General features: G+C 32.9%; 3 long non-coding RNA genes across 4 annotated transcripts; 1 reads left to right on the forward strand and 2 right to left on the reverse strand.

The window, feature by feature from the left end:
* Positions 1-289: 289 nt before the first annotated feature.
* LOC118202830 (uncharacterized) lies at positions 290-3,912 on the forward strand. Of its 2 annotated transcripts, none has more exons than XR_015039670.1 (2): positions 290-564; positions 1,982-3,912. It is a non-coding gene; the product is annotated as an uncharacterized LOC118202830 (long non-coding RNA). The 2 variants fall into 2 exon arrangements; XR_015039671.1 differs by having other exon boundaries at positions 290-500.
* On the reverse strand, positions 3,767-8,278 carry LOC146998673 (uncharacterized). The gene is made up of 2 exons (XR_015039672.1): positions 8,113-8,278; positions 3,767-5,934 (listed from the first exon to the last, which is right to left on the reverse strand). It is a non-coding gene; the product is annotated as an uncharacterized LOC146998673 (long non-coding RNA).
* Positions 8,279-14,407: 6,129 nt separating this feature from the next.
* LOC146998674 (uncharacterized) lies at positions 14,408-25,785 on the reverse strand. Its single transcript, XR_015039673.1, has 5 exons — positions 25,137-25,785; positions 24,971-25,039; positions 23,534-23,611; positions 23,231-23,296; positions 14,408-14,582 (listed from the first exon to the last, which is right to left on the reverse strand). It is a non-coding gene; the product is annotated as an uncharacterized LOC146998674 (long non-coding RNA).
* Between the last annotated feature and the right edge of the window lie 72 nt (positions 25,786-25,857).

Raw genomic sequence — 25,857 nt, forward strand, 5'->3', positions numbered from 1 at the left:
GTCATGAAACTTTTTGAGTCTATTTAACCATTTATGTTATTAATTTTATTCTATATTTATTATTTTATGAGTTATTAAACATCAAAATGGGTCCGAAACTTTATAAACACCCTGTATTTTGTTTACGAGATACTAATTATCATAGGGCATATTTTAATAACTAAGGGGCGAATTCAAGTGCAACGCTCTGATAAATTGCAAATGTTAGCTCGCAAGAGGCGTTCCTGCTATCGGCTGCTAAAGTCGAATTCAAGTGCAACGCTTTACCGCTCTGGTAACTGATGACGTCAAAATTGCAATGGGGAGCTGGTTTGCTCTCGTGCCAGGAGAGCTTGTCCGATAAACTACATCAATATCCAATGAGACTGCGTGTCGATGTAAACAAAAAACATCAGTTCCTATAATTCCTCTGAGCTTATGGTCAAGTGTTTACTGCGTTGTAGTGTGGTGTAACGAAGTGTTCCAGACTTGAAAACGAAGGAAATATACAGACATGTAATGTAATGTGTACAACTTTATTTACTTTATCTTATAGATTCCCTCCAAAGTAATCTAGAGCAACAGGTGTGTGTAAAATATATTTTACTTTTCAGACAAAAATACTTGCTTTTTCAAATATAAACCACATTTTTTTTTCCCATTTTCAAATTACAGCATTTGGTTTTAATTCTTCTAATAGTAAGTTTAATTTAAAATTCAAATTTGTGTTATATTTTTATTGTTTAATGCAGATGCATGATTCTTCAGTGACAGTAGGCATGTTTACCATATGAAAATTAACTAGTTCTTGAATTATATAGTAATTAATAAGCCCATCTATCTACAAGCAGATAAGCCTGCTGAACACCGCTATCCCAGTCTCTTTTTAATCCAGGTGAAAAAGCTGGCTGCATGAGTGTTTTCTTCATTTTTTCAATGTATTATGCTTTGTGTTCTGCTCATTATATTGTGCATTTACAGTGCACTTTCTGCTTCTGAAGTGAAAGTTTGGACCCATTCTCATTTGATATCAGTTATATTCAGATTTATTTATTTCATAAAATTTCAAAAAACAATTTTTGGCTATTAAAAGCTACAAGTGCAGAAACAAAAGCTTAATTTCTTTACTGTAACTGTGTCATGCTTCTCTTCTGATAATGAAAGTCGTCTTTTAATAAGATTTCTTTCATTGCATATATTAATTATATCTTTTACCATACTGGTTGCCATCTTTGATTGTGCATTCTTCAATATTTTTTGGTACTTACGTATTAACACAAACACCTGGATCAGTTTGGTGGTCTTTATAAATGAAAAGAGAAAAATACTTATCAGGAGAAGTACGTTGTTTTTGCAGCTTGCTTTTAGCATAACCAGACTATCAATATTTATCTAAGTTGGCAAAATGTTATCAACATATCAAAGGAAAAAACATTTAACAAATTTTAAAATACTAATTTGAATTATTAAATAAAAATTATATGATAGTTTAAAAAAAATTATCCACAAATTTTTTGTCTAATTTTTTAGCACTTGTGCCAAGTGATCTGTTTTCACTTAAAAAAAAAAAAAAAATCAGAGAATTACATAAACTTGATACTGCATGCCTTGTCTATGTACCAAATTCATCTCATAGTTGTTTCCATTAGAAATTTTTGTACTAAAATGTTCTATTCCTGCAGAACTTTTAACACAGCTTCGTCTTTTGATGGTAAGCTCCACAAGCAGTATTTTAAATCTGAAATTAATCTAAAACAACTATTCGTATCTAAAATCCATTGGAACTTGAAATACAACATAAGAAACACATATGAAAATGGTGACATTGCTTGAATGAAAAATTGTCATGAGCATGTTACCTGAAAAATTTTGATACATAATCGTTGCCAGAGTTTGGCACATTTTTGAAAATTTGGTAACTTTTATTAAGGTGGTTTCAATAATATGCAAATATCTTTTATTCTTATGATTGCTTCATTGTATACTTTTTCCCTTTCCCTAGAGTGCAGCACAATACCACAAGTTTTGCAGCCAAATGCGGTATGCATTTCAAGTTTCTATACATTTATATAAATTTTAAGAGAGTAAAATATTGACAAAAACTGCATTAAGTTTTCAACTCTTGTTTTGTTTTTCATTAAAAATTTGCTACCATTATGTATAATTCATTTTTTTAATTTAAATGTTTTTAAGTATTTGTAGGATAAAGGCAAATTACATTTATTCATTCTTTCTTTGATATAATACATGTAGCTCTTTACCTGAAATCAACGTTTGTCAAATTATTATGCATAAATTAGAAGTATGCATGTTTCTCTTAAGTCAGTTATGTTTCAGGAACTATCTTTAATGAATTGTATAGAAAATTGTGGATGAGGTGTTAGGTGTACAGGAACGTGGTATATTATAAACATGTATAGTATCTCATAGTATATAAACTCATAACTTTGATTATGCAGTATGCTTTGTATATTATTTCTAAAAGCATGTATATTTCAATCAAGATTGTTGAGTAAACTTTTCTTGCTTTATGCTATCTCTGAAAGCATGTATATTTCAGTCAAGATTGTTGAGTAAATTGTGCTTATTTTATGCTTTTTTCTTTTTTACATTAGAAAATTCCACACCTTTATCACGAGGAAATCTGCAATGGCATTTAGGAATGACAAGTTTGTATCTATTACATAAAATCTAATGTTTTCTGGATTCTTCTTTTCTTTTTCCTCCCAACAGAAAAACTTTAATGGTATAAATCAGCGGTTTTCAACCTTTTGACTGTAGTGTACCATCTAAGCAAAAACTGAAAAACATTAATACCACCACTAATTTTACAATTCCTCAATATTTATTTTTCAATTCCTCAATAGAAATATTAAAAATATATATATATATTGCCATTTGCACACTCTTTGTATTAAATATGTACACATAAAGAACTATTAGATTAAAAACTGATGATTACTTAATTATCAAAATTAAATTTAATTAAATTAATTATTCACTTGATTATCAAAATTTCAGTTCTAATACTTTAATATTTAATTTCTTTATGTCTGCTCTTATTTCATTTAATGGTAAATTAGGATCCACTTTTTATTTTGATGAGTATTTATATTTCAAATTTAACATGGAAAAAATCATTTTTCACACAAACAGGTTGTGCGAAAAGACAATACAAATTTGATAGCTTTATTTTAAATGCCTTTAAATTCTTTTTTTCGGTTCAGCCAAAAGTTAACAAGTGTGTCATTTTCCAAATCTTCAAGTCATTTTCGATCAAAGGAAATTTCTATTAACTATTCTTTTCTTTATGAGATTTTTGAATTTCATAGTTAAAAATATTTTGTTTCTTTGCATAGCACCGGCTGAGAACCGCTGGTATAAATTAATTATAACAGATGTAAATTAATATTTCTCATACAAAAGAGTTATTTCAATTCTTTATTGCGAACATTATATACAGAGTATGTCTTTTATTAACAACACGATTTTAAGAATTTAAAATAATAATCATTAAATCCTCTTGATCTATAAACAGTCTTAAAAATTATAAAGGGAAAAAAATTGAAAGTTAAAGAAATCAATATTATGAATTGTCCTTTTTTAGAGAAGTTTCATTGTTTAATTAATTATAAAAAGTGTTTTACATTATGAAATATAAAAATTAAGAATATTTGAATTTGAATGAATATTTTAAAATTTTCTCTCAGATAGAAGCTCCACTATTCGAAGCAGGAGACCGAAGAGAAGAAAGGAAGAGAGATGATATTACAGCTGCAGAAAAGGAAATAATTAAAACGCAGAAGAATATATTAATGTACTGTGTGAAATATGTGACTTGTATAAGCAATCAGTTGCAAATCAGTCTGCTGTCATAGAAAATCAAAATATAATTATTAATTTATTAAAAAAATAAATCATGCATTTCAAATATTACAGTGTTTTCATTCTTGTATGTATTTCTGCAGTGTGGGATTCATATTTTAATTGTAAAATTTACTACTTTAATTTTATAAAATTTTGTGATTATAAAAATTATTTAAAAGAAATTCACAGATCCATTAAATGACATAAACTTTATAATAATTCTAATACCACTATTATAAGTCTCGTGAAAATATTTATGCATTTTACACAGCAATTATCTTTTTCCTGGAGGAAAATGGGAATAAGACCTGTAAGAATCTTTAGTCAATGTATTACAAATTTTAATTTTCAGATATAACACGAAATGAATTAAATCGTTTTTCAATTATGTTAATAAGTTATATGAATGAGATGTGGTATTAAAAATTTCATTTCTTTTTATCATTGAAGAAATAACATTCGATATCCTACAGCTCCATAACAATGGCAGATAAAATTGACATTCTAATTTCGAAGTTCTAAAAATACAGAGATGACAGCTATTAAAGTATGGCTAATGTCTAGTTTACAATAACAATGTTGAGTCGCGTACTAAAAATTAAGTGAATCAAACTGTATTTATTTTCCCCCTTCTCTTTTTAAATGTATTTCTTTTAATTTTTTTTTTTTTAAATGTATTTCTTTTAATGGCAAACCCACTGAGGTAAGTATGCAGTAAGTTATTATAGTGAATGCGTAATGATGATATAAATCTAAATTCAGCAAACAATCTTTCCCTTACTTTAATGTTTTAAAATCTAGAATTAAAAGAAAAATGTATGTTCTTCAAAATAATACAAGAGGATATGGAGACATAAATCATAGGCTTTTTATTCTTTACATATTATGCTAATCAGGAATTGGAGCAAAACCCTGCTTAATCGAAGAATACGCTCACAGGAATGGTGGAGAAAATTGAACTGTCCAATATTTGTTTTGCCCACCCCCAAGAAGACATAAACAGTATAGAGTGAAATAATTGTTTTTAGGAAATACATTTAAATATCTTTGACAGAATATGTCAGTTTTAATTTATACTATAATAAATAAGCATGAAGTTCTTATGCTATTAAATGTGTATTGTCACATGGAAATTTTCTATCTTGTCCCACGGAAGGGGACGAAAGGGAAACATTTGACTTTTTGGAAGAAACTGAATTTCGGTGCAGTAAATCTTATTGCTAAGTTTAAGATAAATTAAGTGCAATGCTAATTTATAGTGACTTACTATTGTAAATCATGACTGGCATACTCAACACTAAAATATATATATATCAAGCCTATTAAGTTATTTCTGGTAGTCAAGAGTTTTTAAACATAAATGATGGAAACAAGAAATTTAGAGGGAAGAACAATAATGACAAAAGTTGTCAGTATGCATTTGAAACCAGGACTAATAAAATTATTTAGGATTATTATTATAAATTAAAATCATTTAGGGTTGTGCATTTAGTTACAGGTTTAAATATAAACCATGGCTTGTGGGTCCCCAAGAATATATTATGAAAGTAATTTTTTCATAATATATTCTTTATTATCCATGAAGGGGGTTTCACCTTTGCCAGAGGTTCATTGTTGCCCACTTTGGGTTTTTATTATTGAGTTTCAAAATTTAAAGATAATTCATTGTGCAATGCAATTTCAACATGCACTGACTGAAAACTTTCTGAAGGTACCAACTCATCATCTTCAAACACATCAATCTCAGGATTTTCAACACAATACCTTAAGCATATATTATGTAAAATGGCCACCAGATATGACCATTTTACATATTTTGCTTTGTGAATACAATAGTGTTCCACCAGTATCGTGCAGTACCCTAAATCTTGATTTGATCTCTATAACTGCACGAACTTTTCTGTGCTTCTCATTATACAGATATTCCCGTGATAAAATGGGAATATAATCCACTATCTCCCAAAGATATGCACGATGCGACAAAATACTATCTAGATTTTGTTTCAGTCCACTCCATATAAATGCATCATGAGTATTGCCTGGCCATTGTCCTATAGCATAGAGAACCCTCAGACCAGCATTCCATACCTAGAAAAACATAAATCCTACGTCAAAAGAAAGTTTCATCTGAAATTTTAATATACAGATTTTTAACATTAAATATAGTTGATATATTAATAAATCAGTCTTTTTAAGGAGTTTACTTTCCATTTTTAACAAAAATATGACACTGTTTTTTCATTATTAAAAAATATGCAATAAAACGTTAAAACACACACACAAAAAAAAAAAAAAAGCTACCCTTTTTTTATTAAATTGTAGTAATTATAATAAATAGGTGATTCTAAAATTTATTTAATATTTTGTATTATTTAATATCTATACTTCACTATAATTATAGTATAGATAGCTTTTTGTTATTATTATTTGAATAATAATGAAACATTCTTGCAGTAATTTGAAATGACTATAATATTATACTTATTATCATATATTTCTTACCTTTTCACCATTAATGGAAAATTTATTTTTCCGGTTAATGAAGACAAAACAAAAATTAATATCACCACACTCGCAACATCTGCGGTTTCATTTGTATGTAACCCAAAATAATTCTTGGTAAGCTAGGTAGAATCACATTTGTGATTGCACTCCAGTTCTTTTACAGCTGGTCGAAAGAATTAACATCTACTGTATGTGGAAATAGCGAACAAAACAGTAAGAAATTGGAACAATTACCTGTGAACAACTTCTATTCATAGCATTCTAAAATGAGCTTTTGGTAAAATTTGACCGCAAATAAAACAGTAGTAATGAACGAATGTTTATTCACGAAGTGGGTCCAATACTTTCACAGCAGGGTTATTTCATGTATTCTGCAGAGAGACTGTTGTATGGTTTGTTGTAACTGCTGTATACAAATGTCTGGCTCAGAATTCCACAGCAGCAATTGGCACAACTTTCATGGTTGATGGTATAATATGGAGGTACCAAAAATTAGTATTATCACAGTAACTGCAAGATAGCTTATATTTCTAAAACTCAGTTAACACATTTCATGCAGAAAGAAAATATTATCCAGTTTCATACTTAAATCAAGGTCACTGAAATGTGGTAAAAGCAATCTGCTTAAGAAAACAGATGCCTCTGTAGAGGACTTTCTATGGAAAACTGGCTTTCATTACTATTATACATGGGCAAAACCAATGTCATGTAATATAATAATCTATTAGTACAGTAAATACATTTAATTTCTTTGTATTTATTTATGTCATGCTGCTTTTCGTGTAATTTAATATGATAACCTTATAAGTTTATTTAATTCTGATCATGGTCTACGGAAGTAAGGTAAGTCACCTGTTATCGAGAATATCAAGTTATTAATAGTTATGTGAAAGTCTGCAATAACTTTTCATATCATAAGAGATTTATGAATGTGTATATAACTTACATGTGTAGTTATTATGCAAGATCTATAGAAAGTATCCAAAATTACCATGACATTAATCACACTGTACGAACAGGCAAGACATTATACATTAGGAGAAAATTAACTAATATTTTGGGGGATGAAATACTATTTTACACATGGGAACTGTTTAAACAGCTGAGAAAAATTCATGGTTTTTCCCCCTACAGTTACAAAATATATATATATTGTTTCATAAGAATAAAAAGTAAAGTTAAATTTAAATAATTCTCATGTGCCATTGCTGCAAAGAATGAAATTTGAATTTAACAAATATTCTCTATTCATATAAAGTTAATTTAAATTATGAAATTTTAATTGCATACATATCAAAGATTAATTATTGCTGCAAACTAATTTACTATATCACTGAAATTCTGAGAGCATATGTAAATTAAATGCACGTATCTAAAACCATGAAAAAATATATAATATTCCAAAAAACTAATCCCAAATATATACATATATATATATATATATCTCAAAGACAGGCATATGCATAATTTCTGTTAGAAAAACAATTTCTCCGAGATTACGTTTTAGAGTAATTAAAACAATAAATTAATGGTGATATTATTACTGCATTCCAAAATTCGCAGTAATTAACGATTTCGATCATTACTACGAAAAAAAAAACGGGATGAAAAAGAAAGAATCCTGATACAATAACATTAAAAATTTGTGTGTTTACGTATAAAAATATATAATATTCTCAAATAGGTCATTTAAGCATAGTCTTTGATTCGGTAACATTTCCAGAAGTATTTCAGTTTTCATAATCTGAAGTAAAAACAAACCTGCTTTTGCAGAGAATATCCATTGGCAGTTGCCTTCAGAAAAGGTTTCAATTCATTGAAGCAAACCGATTTAATCTGAATCAACTGATGAATTCACGCTCCACCATTTCAAAAGCATTACAACTGTCTCTTAAATGCCAAGGGATTCGATCAGCATTTCTCCGATTTCTTAAGAGCGTTTAATACCCCTTTCTCATGTCGATTTTTAATAACAGATGGCGCTACGAACGTTGAGCGATAAAGACTCAAATCTGTAAGACTACCTACAGCCTGGTTACTATGGCAACGACGCTTCCTTCCTCTGTACTTGTTTGGCGGGAAAGTGAGTAAGCCATAAAACACATCCCCTCAGTTGAACAAAAGACCTGCTGTCATTTCTTCCGTCTGTGACTCAGACTACAGGGTATGTTTTGAACAGGAATAGAACTTTTTCACCTTTGTGTTGAATGAAAGATATCTGTGAGATACGTGCAGCAGTCGCTATTTCTTTTCGCAAAATTTGTTCATCACGCTTTTCAATGTTGCGTAATGTTTCATAATTTGCCGTTATTTTGCGGAAGAAAAATTTCATCGCGACATAAAAATTATATATAAATGATTTTATACTTGATGATATGTGTATACATATATAGCACGCACATAATATTCCATTTACTCATCCATCCATAATATTTCATAAATTACCATCCATAATATTCCATAAATATGTGTTAGCACTTTCCAGAGCTTTATATATATTTTTTACTTGTATTATAAAATCGTATAACACTCCTAACTATTATTTTTTTACTTCAAAAGTGGATAAATCATTATCAAATTTTTCTAGTACACGGAGAAATGGTCTATGTATCCACACACATAAACGTAGTAAAAGATACTATTGTTGATTGAATATCTTTTGGCAGCAATATCAAGATGCAACGAAAATTCGAAATCAATTAATAACATGCATTTTATTACAAAAACACTAGCAGGACGTATTATTTGCACAAAAAACTTAGTGTGGAAATAATTTGCGGCACATTATCTGAGATCCGCTTTGAATGAATACATAAAGTGTTATAATGAACAATCAGTTTTAATATTTCACTTGATACTGAAATGCATAAAATCAAATTGCGTTTCTATGTTTCAGGTTTATAAAATACAGCTGATAATTGAAGGGGTATCAGGTTTATAAAGTACAAGCTGATAATACATGATAAGGGAGAAGAAATTCCTAAATTACAAAATTGAATATTATATTTTAATAAAGTAAAATGATACATATTATAGATACATCCTAAAAAACGATAATATATATATATATTGTATATCGTTGTATACCGTATATATATATTATGTATTTATATGTATATCTACTCTTTTCCGGATGTAACTGTAATTACGTACTGTGCTGGTTTATCATCTTCCTGTAGCGATGCATTTGGATTTGCTGTGTATGAATCTGTTTCATTGAACAGGAACAAATAGGAAACAGAATATTGAAAATTGAATTTTTTTAAAGCATTAGTAATTTATATATATTAGATTGATTAAAAAGAGTATATTCATGCATAACGTATAAATATGCGAAGTGAATACTTTTTGGCAATCACCTTTCTAGGATGATCATTTTTAAAAATAACCAGTACTGTTGATAAAATAAACACCGGTACGATCTATCTGCCTAAGGGAAAGGATGCCTTCGTGGAAGACTTTCTGAGGGAAATTGGCTCCTAGACACGTTACACAGGGTAAAACCACGAAAGCGCAACCAGTCCCTTCGCGGGATTCGAAACTCGGAACGAAATACTGGTGTTCAGCTACTTTACCGCTTCGTGCCTCATTTCAGAGCGGATTCGCTATATATGAAACAGAGTAATGTGCTGTTACCGTATTTAGCAGCCTGCCTTTTTCCTTGACCTACCATAAAAAAATAAAATAGCAAAATTATAACAGCGTCTCTAAAAAGATGCTTTGCTATATTCTCATTAAATCTTTATCATTCTGCGCTACTAAAAACGAAGTACGATTATTTCAAATTCAAAATTTTATAACATTACTTTACAGAAAGCGATCTCATGTCTTCTAAAAATAAAACCCAACATCTGTTTCTACTCAAGCGCTTACTTTCTAGACAAAGTAATTTCAGTATAACGTACGTTCAGTTTTATCTAACTTTGAACGGAAAAAAAAAAAAAAAAAAAAAACTATGTACATAACAGGCAAAGATATTAACAGCACATAAATTTAATCAATTATATTGGATTACCAGAGGAGAAAAAAATAATTCGATGAGATAATTCTCTGAGAATTCATAAACGCTAAATTAAGAATAAATTTTATAAAATGTTTACTAATGAATACATGTATTTGCATAGTAAGTTTCCTTTTTTAAAAAATTTTTCATCTTTATCACGTTTATCGGAGTGTCGTATTTAACTTCACAATTATGCTCCGAAATTTCATTGCTGTAGATTGGATTATTACCAATATATAATTCTACTAGTAACCAGAGCCAGTATTAGAGGTTTTTGCTGCTCACTACAATATCTGTGGCTCTTACTTCTGCCACGCGCCGCCAGTGGCTGAGTGGTTAAGAATATTGATTACTGGAAGTTCGACCTGGTTTCGGTTCGATCCCAGGCGAACCAGCTGGCTGCATGGTTTGTTTTCCTGTTGTGCAACATGAATACGACCCAGTTTCCTTCAGCAATTAGGCTCACCCGCGGCCGAGCGGTTAAATCGCTGAACACTGGTAGTTCCGACCTGGGTTCGAATCAAGGCGAACGGGCTGGCTACATGGGCGTTTTCATAATCTTCCCCGTGTGTAACGTGTATGGGGAGCTTTGCTATAAACTAAACTAAGCCTTCAGAAACTTCCTCCACGAAAGCATCTGTTATCTGCCACCTCGTGGCTTTGCTATATTCAAAGAGCCTAACCCAATTCTAGCACTCAGTTCCTCTCTAAATTCTAGCGGGCGAGCGCTAAAGTCGCCTATTACTGGTAGTTCAACCTCGGCACATTATCTGAGTTCAGCTTTGAATGAAAACAACATAAAGTGTTATAATGAACGATTAGTTTAAAGATTTCACTTGATACTGAAATGCATAAAATCAAATTGCGTTTCTACATATCAGATTTATAAAGTACAGCTGATAATTGTAGGAATATCAGGTTCATAAAGAACAGTTGATAAATACATGAGAAGTGGGAAGGAATTCATAAATTACAGAATTTAATGGTTGTAACGAAAATTTTAAGCACGAACGTTCTTCATAAAGTTATGAAAAAAAAGCAGTCAGTACCTTTAGTGCGGATAGTAATCACTACCAAAAATCTATGCTTTTCTGCCAATTTTTTGGTAGTTTTTCAAAACCTTCGGCTCGGAAACTTGGTGGCCCGAGTCCAAACACAGGTCAACCTCATTTCGGACGTCTTGTGCAGAAGTGAAGATAGGACCAGCAAGATGTAGCTGAAAGTCCGAACGTGCGATGTCGGGGTTATATGGTGGATGTGGTGAAAGATCCCTTTCGAGTCCGTACAGAGGCTAGCCGGTGAATGCAGACACGTATGGTATTATCTTGATGGAACGTTACCTTTCTGCGCCGGAACTCAATTCGACTCTTTTCCTTGATAGCAGCGTCAACATGCACTAGCATCTCGTTGTATCCTTTACTGTCAAGGGTTTTACCTTTTTCCATATACTATTTGTGATTAATACCACGGCAATCCCACCAAATACAAAAGAATGATCTTTTTGTTAGTCAAATTACGCTTTACGATGCTGCCGACGGACTCACGGGCGCAGATCAACTAAATTTTTGGCCTATGTTGTTGAAATAAATTTATTTTTCAACACAAGTGACTATCCAGATCACCAGATCCAAAGCATGATCTTTTCGTTAGTCAAATTACGCTTTGCGACGCTGCCGACAGGCTCACCGGGCGCAGACCAGCTCCCTTTTCGACCTATATTGTTTGTGTAAACTTGTCTAACTTTGAAAGAAAAAAAAAAAAAACTATGTATATAACACGCAAAGATATTACAGAACATATACCACGTTTATCGGAGTGTCGCATTTGACTTTACAATTAAGCTCCGAAATTTCCTTGCTGTAGATTGGATGATTACCAATATACTTACAATCCTACTAGTAACCAGGGCCACTATTAGGGATTTTTGCTATGGCCGAGTGGTTAAAACTACTGAATACTGGAAGTTCGAACTGGTTTGGGTTCGATGCCAGACGAATCAGCTGGTTGCATTGTTTGTTTTCACCGTGTGTAACATGAATACAAGCCAGTTCCCTTCAGCAATTAGGCCCTCCCGCGGTAGAGGAATTAAATCGCTGAACACTGGTAGTTTCGACCTGGATTCGAATAAAGGCTAACGGGCCGGCTGCATGGACGTTTTCATAATTTTCTGTATGTGTAACGTGTATGGGTTGTCAATTTCTCTAAGAAAGTTCAACATGAAGGCATCCTACTGTGCTTTGCCATAATAACCTAATCTAAGCCTTCAGAAAATGACTCCACGAAGGCCTGCCATCTTAAGAAGGTAACCCTCGTGGCTTTGCTACATTCAAAGAGCCTAACGCAGTTCTAGCAAGCGAGCCGCCGAACACTGGTAGTTCATCCGGAGTTCAAGCCTCGATAACGAGTTGGATGCATGACCGATTTTGGTGTTTTCCAAATTCACCTGCTTTGGCGTAATCAAACTCTATAATTCTAAACAAACTGACGTTCGGTTCGGCTCCAACGGCTCTAGCACCACGTTCCAAATTATAACTACAGTTCAACAAATAAATGTCTGGCGTATACATTCGAATAACCTAAGTAAAAAAAAAAAAAAGGGGGGGGTGCTTTTTAATTTCTTCCACAACCAAGCATGCATGCATGCACATAAAGCGAATAAAGAAAAACTTATGGAGTGCAATAGGGTTCTAATCCATAACATATTTAGTTAGTGATCGCCATCATTGGGAGCTATAAATATGCTATATTGACGGGAAGGAGAAAATTTTACTTCCTGAGTGAGCTAATTCAGAACTAGTCATTATTTCATCTGTCATCTTAAATTTAGGATGTCAAATTACGTGACTAACAAAAACCTAGTATTTATATGAAGCTTGATAAAAATCAAAGTTTTGAAGACGGTATATGTGATCATGTTCGGTTGATTACCATTATGATCAGCAAATAACAACAGCAATTTACTGATGTCTTTCTTATCTTTATATTCAGATGTAGTTTTCAGGGCAACTAGAGAAAATTTATTAATTACTTTTATTATTTTTGATACTTTATACGTACGAAGATACATACTTGTAGGAAGAGAGATATAAATATCATATTCGAACAAATAAAAACAAATCGTGACTTGAAGACCCTAGAGATACGGCTTCTGATTGCTTTTCAAATTTTTACCATATTAGTAACGATATAATCGAATAATCTTTCAAAGATTATTGTTTACCGATTTTAGGTAACAACTAGAAAACATTTTTTCGAACTTATCCTCAAACAAGTTTGCTATTGGTAATGAATACTGCTGTATCATGAATCAGGTACGGCGCTATGCATTTTGCTGACTTTGTACGCAATAAATTCTGTTGTCAAGTGCCCTTCCCACAAAATTCTAAAATTTTATTGCTTGATGCTTCGCTGAATTTTACAATTTTGCTGTACGTAAATTCTGCCGTACCGGCAGTGATCATGATTTCAAATTCCCCCTCCCCGAGATTTACTGTGTTATCTGAAAAACAGCTCACAAGTTGCTAAAAATAGCTATAAAACTGGTTCCACAGCTTTTAGCAACGGCCTCCCGTTGTGCGTTTGGAAACTCAGCTTTTGAAAGAAAAGGAAGGGGAATAATTTCTCTCTGACTACAATATAGATGAGGTCCGTGACTTTGTTTGAGCTACTGCAGAATGTTCTGAAGTACACTTTTTTCTGTTTCGGCAACATTCATCTTGAGAATTCAACACTTGTTCATTAGCCCTTAGTAATTGACAGAAATGCTTTTAGAAAGTAGTGGGTTCATTGATACCAACAAAATGGTTGGTATCAATAAACTGGGGATACGTTAGTTTCAGTTGTTGGGTTCAAATGAACCTTTCAAATACTAAAAAAGTCCTTTTGCATAATCGAATCCTTTTGCATAAAGAATTTCATCTGAGAATAATTTTTCTACTTAAAAATGAGTTTTGCAGTACTTTTTAAATACTACTTGTATTTTTATTTTCGAAAATTTTCATAAATATTGTAATTAATTATTTCCAATTTTAATAACTCGCAGAAAAAACACAATTTTCAAGAAATTTTTTTATTATGGTTATTCAAACTTATACTAATATACAGCATCTTTTATATTCCTTATACATTTGACACTGCATGCTTCAACCTGCATGTAAGTTTCTCTTCCTTAGTAACTCCTGACCCAGAGACGTCTCAATGAAAGCCAAATCATGCACAAAATTTTCACCTGAAAAGAAAAAAAAAAGAAAATGATAAAATATTTTTAACACCATATTCTCGACCCCCCCCCCCAAAAAAAAGAAATTGCAAGAAATACAAATTTCTAACAGAAAAATGCATTTTCAAGCAGCTGAAATTGTTTCACAAATTAATAATGCAGATAGCAAATGTAACATATGGCACTATTGCCACTCAGTGCAATCTCTGCATATCCTAAATTCTGCTGGCTGATGTCTTCGTAAGTTCTGAACATTTTTTTGCCTCTAAATTTTGCTGCTCAGTGCCCTCTGCTAAATTATAAAATTTTGACTACCACTGGCTGCACAGGCCCTGATCAAAGCAAAGAGGCAAGATGCTACCTGCTATTGATAAACTGCCTTATAAATACCACAAATCTAAATAAATATCAGTTTTATTTCCAAAACAGAATTATCTCACAGCTAAAGCATTGCCTTTGCAGAAAATCTTCTAAATGGAAATAGAATTGCATCCACATTACATGTGCAGAATCCCAATAATTCATTATAAACAGTTCCAAACCATAGTTAGGCTTAGAACTCACAACAGTATTCTTCTTGGAAGTCTTCCTAAGGAAATGGTAGTATATTCAGGGAACATGTGGGCAAAATCATGACAGTATATCACAAGCCTAATTCTTGACCATACATACTAGAAAGATCACAGAAATTCCTCACAGGAAGCTAGATTCATATAACAAAATTTCATGCAACATATGGCATATGGGAAAAAGCAAGGACATTATAATCACTAGCATAGTTTATACCCAAATGAGTTGCAGATGGTGCACTATGTGCTCACAGCTGATTATCACTAATGCAGATATATATTTACTAATATTTAGAAGATGATGAAGTATAGCAAAATATACAAAACATTAGTCCTTAAATCCAACACATTTTCTGATTTCCATACCATCTAGAATAATAGATTTGACGTTAGGTACAATATCAGAATTTTGGGTACATGAAATGTGAAATGGTTTTTTATTTTTAGTCACTGTTTCTAGTAATTTGTTCGAAAGTAACAAATAAGCTGGTTTCAGTCTGTCAATGAAATGTTAACTTGTCTGTCCTTAATTAAGACTCGGAAATATTTATCATATTTTTTCACCACAAAAAAATGGTCCCTCAATAAGCAAATTCAAGTGCCTTTTTCACACGATCAGTTCTCACAAACACATGAGAACATGATCTCAAGTCTTTATGCATAAATATTTTATGTTTGTTAGCAGTTGATAAACTGGTGCTGATCCATAAAAGACAGTAAATTTGTTACAAATGGTTCAGGTTTAGTTTTAGTGGTAGGTAGTCGAAAAACTCACATGGTAACCTTATTTGCATAAAATATACCATTTGAGCTACAGAGTGATTAGTATCAGGACATATTGCAACTCTGAATCCTAGAAGGATTTCTGTCCATCTGATGTTGCTGTGAGCCTTTATTGCATTTTTTTAAGTTCTGAGAAACTGCTCAATTTTCCCACTGCAATGTGGGTGGTATGGAGTGGAATGTAAAACTTTAGCACCACATACTTTTGCAAGGCTCTTGAAAGGCTGCGACTCAAACTGTCTTCCTTGATCTGAGATTATGGAACTAGGCACAACAAATCTGCTAATCCAATGATTGTAAAATGCTTTGACAACCATTTCTCTTGTGATATCTGGTAAAGAAACTACTTCTCCCTAACAGGAAAAATGGTCAATAAATGTCAGATAATACGTCCTACCAGCAGATGGTGGTAATGGCCCAATCAGGTCAACTTGCACAATACTTAATCTAGCATGAGGTGCTTGGAACTCGGCTATTTTAGATTTTGTATGCCTGTTGACTTTGCTCCTTTGACAATTAACAGGACTTTAAGTCTATTCGTGAATTTCTTTCTTTATATTTGGAAAGATAAATTTTTCAGTCATCTCGTTGACAGTTGTCCTGATACCAGAGGAGCAAAATTATGAATTTGATGAAACATTTGTTGTCTAAATTGCTTTGAAATAAAAGGCCTGATACTGGTTGTTGAGCTGTCACATCTTAATGTTTTCCAAAATGCTAATGTAGATGATTTAAATTTCAGTGAAGCACTACCTGTCATTAAATGTTGCAATTCTTCATTATATTCTTGAGCATCTGCTACTGCTTCATAGCCAGTAACTGAGACTACTTCAACTGCAACTAAATTTTCTTTGGCATCAATATGCTGAATATCAGTTGAAAATTCCGATATATACTGAAGTTGGTGTTGTTGTCTGGGTTATGCCTTCCCATTCTTTTGCTTCTATGCATATGACAGTGGCTTGTGATCAGTAAGTATGATGAATTTGCGTCCTTCCGATACATGTTTAAAATGCTTGACAGAAAGATATATTCCTAAGAATTCTCTGTCATAGGTACTATAAACCTTCTGTGCATTATTTAATGTTTTAGAGTAGAACACAATAGGTTTTCAGTCTTGTTCTTGTTCTTCCAATTGCTGCAATACTGATCCTATAGGAAAGTCTGATGTATCTGCACACAAAGGGTAATCCATTGGGAAACACAAAAGGGCACCATTGACTAAATCAGATTTGCACTTCTCAAACTGGTGAATTCCTTCATCTGTGCAGGCCTACCAGCGGCAGAGCGGTAAAATCGCTGAACACTGGTAGTTCGGTCCGAGGTTCGAATCCCGCGAACGTACTGGCTGCATGGGCGTTTTCGTGGTTTTCCCCATGTGTAACGTGTATATGAGCCAGTTTCCCTTAGAAAGTCCTCCACGAAGGCATCCCTTCTCTTAGGCAGATAGCCCTAGTGTGCTTTGCCATAATTAAATACACTAAACACCTTCATCTGTGCATGGAACTTTACAATGATCTTTTTTTATCACCCTTTAACATTTCGTGTATGACTCCTTGAGTTTCTGCAGCATTTTTCAAAAAGCATCAATAAAATTTTATCATGCCCATAAATGAACAAAGCTCATGTATTGTCGGTAATTTACATTGCAGATTACTTCAACCTTTTCTGGCAGCGAACAGGAACCTTCTGTAGTTATGAGGTAACCCATAACTTATGTTTAATATGTAATACATAATGTAATATCCCACCACATTACCCATTTCCAATCCTCAGATGTCCAGTGTCTTTTCTCGACACCACTGAAAATGAAGTCTTGCATGTCGGCAGAACTGAGTGATTTTCTTACAGGCACCAAAACTATGCATTCCTATCCCTCTGCAATTCGCTGCGCATAGTTCTAGCTGAAATTTGTTGGGAAGAGCCTTGGTTGACGATTTGTGATAGTTGAATCCGTGTTCTGCCGTAAATTCATCGGAGATACCGCCGATCACTGTCTTTGAAAACTATGCTCGAACTGCAGTTACATTTTTTAGAGAAGGATTCGAAATCGATGCCCCCACTAAATGTGCACCAATAATAAGCCCCTTTTTCAAATGGTGAACGATCTGCCGCCTTTTTTCCCCATTTTACTTCATTCATCATGAAAAGCACTCTTACACCTTACTTATACTGGCATTTTAACCAAGTATAATCCACATCATAGAAAAAATTTGGATATTTCATCCCTAGCATGCATTCAGATGAAAATCTGAAAGGTTTCTTATTGATTGGCCAGTGTGTGTATTATTATATTATGCAACATGAGGCAGCATTAACATGTGGAGCTGGGAAGGCTTCTAATGATCACCTTTCTCTCTTGTGAGAGCAGGATGCACTGAAATTTGATGTCCTTATTTTTTAGAATGGTTATGAGTTTTGTAGACAAGTGGATCATCCACGTTCAAGATATAAGCAATCATCTTTCCACAATACTCAATTTTGTATGTCTTCTTCTCAAATATCATTGTATGGATGTCCTTCCAGCTGAATCAGGAGCAGTGACTTTGTGGAGGTTTTCCTTGGAGAAATGGACTTATATTGGAGTTACACATGATTCAAACCAAAATACTTCTTTACCGCAAGTATTTAAGTTCAGAGGTGTAACATGTTGTGCAGAAAATATTCTCAACAAGTTATCAGCTATGGATCAAAGCACACAAGAATACTTAGAAACAGAAGTGCATGAGGAAACATTCAGAAAAGAGATGACTTTAATTTTTTCCAATGTTAGTGCAGCACAGGTGATGCTATTTTAAAAAATTATTTATTGAATTATGACAGAGGTCATCAAACTTATTTTCTTTTTCACAGAAACTGTGACTTTATGGAAGTCTTCTTTGCATAAATGTAGTTTTACCAAAGTTACTGATGATTAAAACCAAAATATATGATTGCACGCATTATTTACACTGCAAAATATAACATGTGGTGCAGAAAATGTTCACAACAAGTTAGCAGCTATAAATGAAAGCACACAGGAATATTTAGAATGAGAAGTGGATGATGAAACATTCAGAAAAGAGATGCAATGGCAGTGCAGCACAGGGGATTCTAGCTTCAAGTATTGATTACAGAATTATGGCAGAATTGATCAGACGTATCTATTACTGAAAGCAGAGACTTTTTGAACATATTTTTTTTAGAGAAATGGGGTAATATTCTAATTAGGTATGGATTTAATCATAATGCTTTGTTGCAGGCATAGTTTTTATTCAGACGTAGAAAATGTTACGGTGTGCTGGCTTGGCTTGTTACTGATTACAAATCAAAAATAATTTTTGGTTTCCTGATTCTTTTCTCTCCTGCATTCTTTCTAGGAGATGAAATAATTTTATCTGCTTCTGAAATTTCAATTTCTCTTTTTTCTTGTGTTTGTTTTACAGAAGCAGTGGCCTGTTTTTGTTTCTCATTCTGTGCTCTAGCATCAACAATATACTTCGGTTCTCTAAGAGACATTTTTCTTGGTGCTCTTGGATCAACAAGCTCAGGAAGAATACAATTCACGTAAAATTTTTCGAGTTTTGGAACTAAACTGATCCAGAAAGTTTTGTCTTCGGGTATTCTTAATGTGATTGCATCTTCTCTGCACCATATATATAAATCACACCAATTCCTCTCTGTTATGGCTAACTGCCCTTGAATTTGAAAATAATATTTGTGGCTTTTCGGTAAATAAAGATTATTATCAGCATCCATCCGAAGACCAACAGAATTAGGCTTGCTGAAAAAGTCTGACAAGTCTGCTGAGAATCTGGCTGTATAAGGACATTTTATTTCAAGTAATCCATCTTCGTCTATCAATCCATCTGGCGAAGTACAAAGAAAGGGATATTTAGGATCAATAAAAAGGCCACAACGTCTGATGTTTTTTCCCATGTGCTTTTCCTTGTATTGATTTAAGGCTACTGCTTCGTTAGCCAAGCCATACTTTAATGCTTTAGTTGAAACGTTATCATTATATATGATACGTTTCACTAAAGCAGCACTGAGTGTTGTTGGATGCCTATCAGCAACATCTTTGAAAAAGGATGATGATATTCTTCTTGATCTTTCATGACGCCATCTTTCAGATGATGACTGTCCACGTGTTACGGCCTCAAGAGAATCTTTTTTTGGAACTTCAATTGATATAAAAAAATTTTTAGCTGCCAATTCATATGCTTCATCTGATAGGTCTGGTTTCTCAGGAAAATCACCATAAGAAATATCCCCACCTTGCTGAATATGTCCTGCTTTCCTCATATTTCTCTTTTTCTTCTCAGTGTCAAAAAGTCTACGTCTCTCAAGACGTTTTACATGGCGCTTATTTCTGGAAGCTAAGAATTTCAAAGTTGGAGTCCTGGGGCTACTTCCTGTTACAGCTTTTTGTGCATTTTTTTGCCACTGCTGTGCTGGATTTTGATAGGCCATGACAGCAATACTCGCACGCCTGTTCATGCCACCAGCTTTGGAAAAATCAACTCTTTTTCCACCAGATGTTTTACACAGTTGACTCATGAAGCTTTCAGCAGGATTATTTGTGGCATTCCAAATAAGAGTACTGCTACACGATATCAGTACTCTTCCCACTTCTGCTTCAATAGCTTGCAACATACCCGAGGAAAAAATTTCATTGTATGTGCTGTCCAACTCTGCACCTTTCTTTGCACAAAAAGCACTACAAGCATCATGCTTGCCAAATATATGATGTGGCCCATTTCTCAAGTCAGATACTAATGCATCAATAGCTTCTTGTGTGTGCTGATAATGGCTAGGTAAAGCATGAGCTTTTATAGCTACTCTAGCACCTCTGACTAACAGTGGCATTTTAATTTTCAGCAATTTACGGGCAGCAATTCCTTTAGCCCCGGGGAAGCGCGCAGTATTTTGCTGAAGTTTCTCAAGAGCTCTGCGATATCTTCGAACAGCATGGTTAGCACATTCTACTTTGATCACCCGTCCTCCATATGAAACGCTTTCTTTCACTTTGGCCATTGTGTTAGCATCTCCATCTCCAACAAGTCGAGTACAACGTATTTTGTGAACACACTGGAGATAATTCAGACCTTCCACAATGGCACTGCTTTCCATACCTGTAGAAGGCCCATTCCAATTTCGCCAACAAAGGTGCACTTTATTTGGCATCTTGCCATCTTCAATAGCACTGCATATAAGGCACACTTTGTTGCGAATTCCAACAAACAAAATTTTCTGGGTGACCATGCCTATAATAACAGATATGCCACTTGAAGCATTGTAACCATGCCCATAGCTTCTTTTACACCAACCTCCATCAACAATGACAGTTATACAGTGATAACCATCATTATCTTTATCATTGCGAAGTTCTGCCTGCCTTTTCTCCTCTTCTATAGCAGCACACATAGTTTCCTGTGCACATCCCTGTATTATTTTGCCAGTAGTTCGCTCACAAGAAGCAAAGGTCGAGTTGCTCATATACGGAATTTCCATGATGCTAAACTTTTCCTCCTCTTGTGAAAATCCACTGCCAGTAGATAACGCACCTAATACTGCAAGCTGATTTAGGCTGCTTTTCTCCATATCAGAACAAATTGTTGCCATTTCCCCACATAAAATTTTATCACATACATAGTTATATGTAGTGACAAGACCACGTCGAATCACTTTGTTAAAAATAAATGATCCTCCAAATTTACAATTTAGGGAATGTTGCTCTAATGTCCTAGCCTGCACTATTACAAAAGACATATTGCAAATTGTTCTGCCAGATGGTAATGGATTTGCCTTTCGTCGATCTTCCCTTTCGATAATTAAAGGTGAATCAGGACACAGAAATTCATCATTAAGGTTCTCCTGAAGAGGCTCAGACTCCAAGCTAAAATATATATATATACAATATATATACATATATATAATTAATATATATAAATATTACAAATTAGGTTTAAATTTGGCTTATTTGATGACAGCAAAGCACTTGATCTTCCTAAGAGGAGGAATACTTTCATGGAGGACTTTCTAAGGGAAATGGCTCATATACACGGGGAAAACCATGAAAACGCCCATGCAGGCAGCCCATTCGCAATTAGGTTTAGGAAATTTAGGCAACAGATAGCAAATAAATTAACAATAATAATACACTGGATTACCAGTATATTACTACAAGAAGATGAGTCATCTTCACAACTGCTGCTTCCATGCTCGCAGTGTCATTTGCTCGTGCAATATTAGTCACTACTTTGTGTGCCGGAGGTTTCACATGAAGGGCCTCTACACCTGAGTATAAAATGTTCGTGTTCCAGTAAACACTGAATTCAGAGGGGCAAGAATAACTCTTTCATGGTGGATAACTCAGTTACCAAATGGCTTTCTAAGGCTCTATTCAAGCCATTGTATAAATGTCATAATTCCCAACTAACAACGCTTTGTAGTCAGTTCTATTGAGAGAGAAAGCTGTAGACACATACATGCATGCACAAATTTAGCTTCTCTAATTGGCTATGGCTTAGACCCTCTCTCGCAGGTGTGAATGGAACTCCCACATTTTGTGCCTTATGATTATGCGTCTATGACATTTATACCATCATGTGAACGGAGCCTTAGGATGGCATACTAAGAAGATGCACTGTCTTGTGGGGATAAGCAATTTATACTCCTAAGCCTAAAAAAAAAACTTGGAAAAAAAAGATCACGACTTAAATTTGTTGTCTAATTGCTCTAATTTGAGGCACATTATGAGAGGAAAGCAAAGGTAGTAATCAGAATTATTTAAAAAATTTTATCCTTATATTTTTCTTAAAAATTCTGTAAAATAATAAAATTTGTGGTTTTTCTCAAATAAATATATATGGAAAAAATAACAGCCACATAATCACAGATTTCATTTTGTTATATTTTATTAACAAAATTTAAATTATTAAAAATCTCTTTCATGAAGGGAACATAAAACATCATGAAAACAATGAAAAAGAAGCAATATTTAAAAAAGATAGTAGGCTTATTGATGAGGCTCCCATCAAAAGAATCAAACCCCAAAATATTTTCATTTGCTTCAGTGTCCCGACTGAAAATTTCACTGATTTCAATGAATATATTTTTAAAAAAATCTTTTATTTTCAAGTTCTTTCATGCAAAACGTCCAAATTTGGTACAAATCAAATTCATCCCCCTCTTTTTGATAGCTACAATATTATATTTAACAGTTTTAATAGCTATCAGTATGTAAACAACATAATGTAACACCATAAAAGAAAAACATAAATGATGACATTTTAATTTTGGCATAGAGAAATACATATTTACCCCAAAAGAGAGCTTGTATTTCTACCTTCTACGTCAGAGTCAATAACTGAAATGTCCAGATCAGAACTGAGAAGAAAAGAACCATAATTAGTTTAATTAAGATACAATAACACACCGACCAAGTATTAATTTGAGAGTCAAGCAACAAAAATCAGCATCATATTTTGAAATATTCACTATTTGAAAATATAACGCTGATTTTGGTTGCTTGACTTCTAAATTAATACATAATTAGTTAACCATAATTAAGTAACTGTAATATCATGCACAGCTAATATCTATTTTAAAAATAAACCAACTTACCTCAGGAAAGCCTGGTTTGTCTTAGGAACATTAGCTGTAACTTCTGGCGTAGAAAAGTCAAATTTTTAACTTCCGGACCTAAGAATGAAAGAAATAAACTGCTATAACATAATTAAAAAAAAAAAAAAAAAAAAAAAAAAACATGAATAAATAAATAACACATAACAAATTTAAGCATTAAGCTATGTATGACTACCACCCATCTCAGACAGTGCGACAGATATTGCTGTATACTGTTTCGCCATACCCTGTGTAGCTATTATATCATGCTGTATAACCACAGTTTAGAAAAATTACAAAATGTGTTATTTATATCTATCTAAAATGGTACATTACTACATGATTTGTAAGAATAAATTAGAGGGCTCTGCGAATGAAATTCCTTCCAATTAAAAAATGTAGGAATAAAGAAAATGCAGGAATTGTAAATGCAGAAATGAAAAAGGGGATTATATTTTTTGTACAGAATCCAGATGACATATTTTTCAACATTTTAGAAATTTCAATATTAATTTTAGGGGCATAAAATATTAGGCCCCTAAAAGCAGAATATAGTTTTTAAATGTTCAGATAATCTTCCTATGAGAAGAATTCCTTTGAGAAGTACACATCTGAACCACAATTAAAAAACATGTACAAGAACAGAGCTGAGGACTTCTGTTTGCAGAAAGTCTGTCACATAACATATGAAAAGTTTCTTATTGGTAGATTTTTGATCAGACGGATATTTTAATGTTATACAGAGAAAGCATTCACTCCCTTTATACTGGAGATAATTCAATTTGGACAATGGCAAAAAGGCTAAGCAAGCCTGAGCGTATTGGTCCCATTCTTGGCACTAGTTTGGTTTACGCTCAAAATACACAGCAGATATTTTCTAATTACCTGCATCCCAATATCAATTCAATTCAGCTTTTGGTGGAATTTAACATTTGTGACATATTTTTCAAAAACTACACTTCACAACATGCATACATGACAAATACACAGAACCATAAATAAACAAGCAATAATATATATTTATATATAAATTTTACTAAATGATCATAAAATGTTCCAACGCTAAAAGAAAGTTTTAACATCCAAGTAAATGACATAATAAAAAAAAGCAAGTTGAACAGCGAGCACATGAATAAATGTGCATACACCTGTTAAAATATACCATAGGTAACTGACAAAGCATTTCGTAGCAAACATATGACTATAAAATTTCCAATAATACATGTAATGATGGTGAATTCAATTTAGATCGCAAGAACATCCTCATACTTTTGAAAAGATTCAATTATTTCAGCAATTCCTTGTGAATTGGAATTTACCCTTTCAATATTTCCCAACAATTTAGTGTGAATGGAGGAATAAATTATTATAACAGAATTGAACAATTATTAGCATCCCCTCATACACACACATACAAAAAAAAAAAAAAAAACTTACTTTGTAAAAAAATCATCCGGGCAATGATTCTCCTTTGACACAGATGCAGTTGTATCAATAATTTCTGACCTTCAATAAAAAAAATACGCATATTTTACTTCGGAATTAACTTACTACGAAATCATAAACACGGGGTAGTCGATATAAAGAATAAATTATTTCTCACCTTTCGAAAACATCCGCTTGTTCGGAATCTTCCACATCTCGGGAATTAAATTTCATATTTTTTTCTTGAGCTCGACGTTTACGCTGAATTCTGGATCTTTTATTAAAACCAGGATGTTTTTTCGGTCGTCCTTGATATTTTCGCATATTTTTTGCAAACTGACCACAGTACAAATAAATGTAAACAAAACGAGTGCGGAATAGCAATGCAATAGGGTTGCCGTAAACGTCATTCTGCTGACAGCTGACAATGTTTAGTGAAAACTGTGTATAAAGGAATATATGAAACGCTTCTAAATATTATTTAGAAAAAAAATATGATTTATAACTGATATCAAAATCAATTACTTCGTGAATTTTTGCAGAAATAAGATTACAATGTTAAATTTTAACTCGTAGCGCCATCTATTGATGGCTTTCCAAACTACACATTAAAATTACGTATTTCAAACTAATTTTTTTAAAATATAATATTTAAGTAAATTTCATTTCAAATCTGATTCTAACATTGTGATTCGAAAACTGACCTATTGCTTTATATTTCTGCCAAATTGCACGCAACATAGTTTCTTAATTAGCGATTCTGCGTGTAAAAAAATTTTTAGTATTGTAATGCTGCTGTAGTAGACCACCTTAAACGTCTGAGCAAAATCACTTCAGCCATCTTGTTTACAGTCGCTGTTAAGAGTTTGCAGCAGGTCAGGAGTAGCCGCAAAATTCCT

The sequence above is a fragment of the Stegodyphus dumicola genome, chromosome 2, assembly GCF_044657685.1.
Source record: "Stegodyphus dumicola isolate Sdum_Otavi_A_Nest chromosome 2, ASM4465768v1".
In the NCBI taxonomy this organism is placed as follows: Eukaryota; Metazoa; Arthropoda; class Arachnida; order Araneae; family Eresidae; genus Stegodyphus; species Stegodyphus dumicola.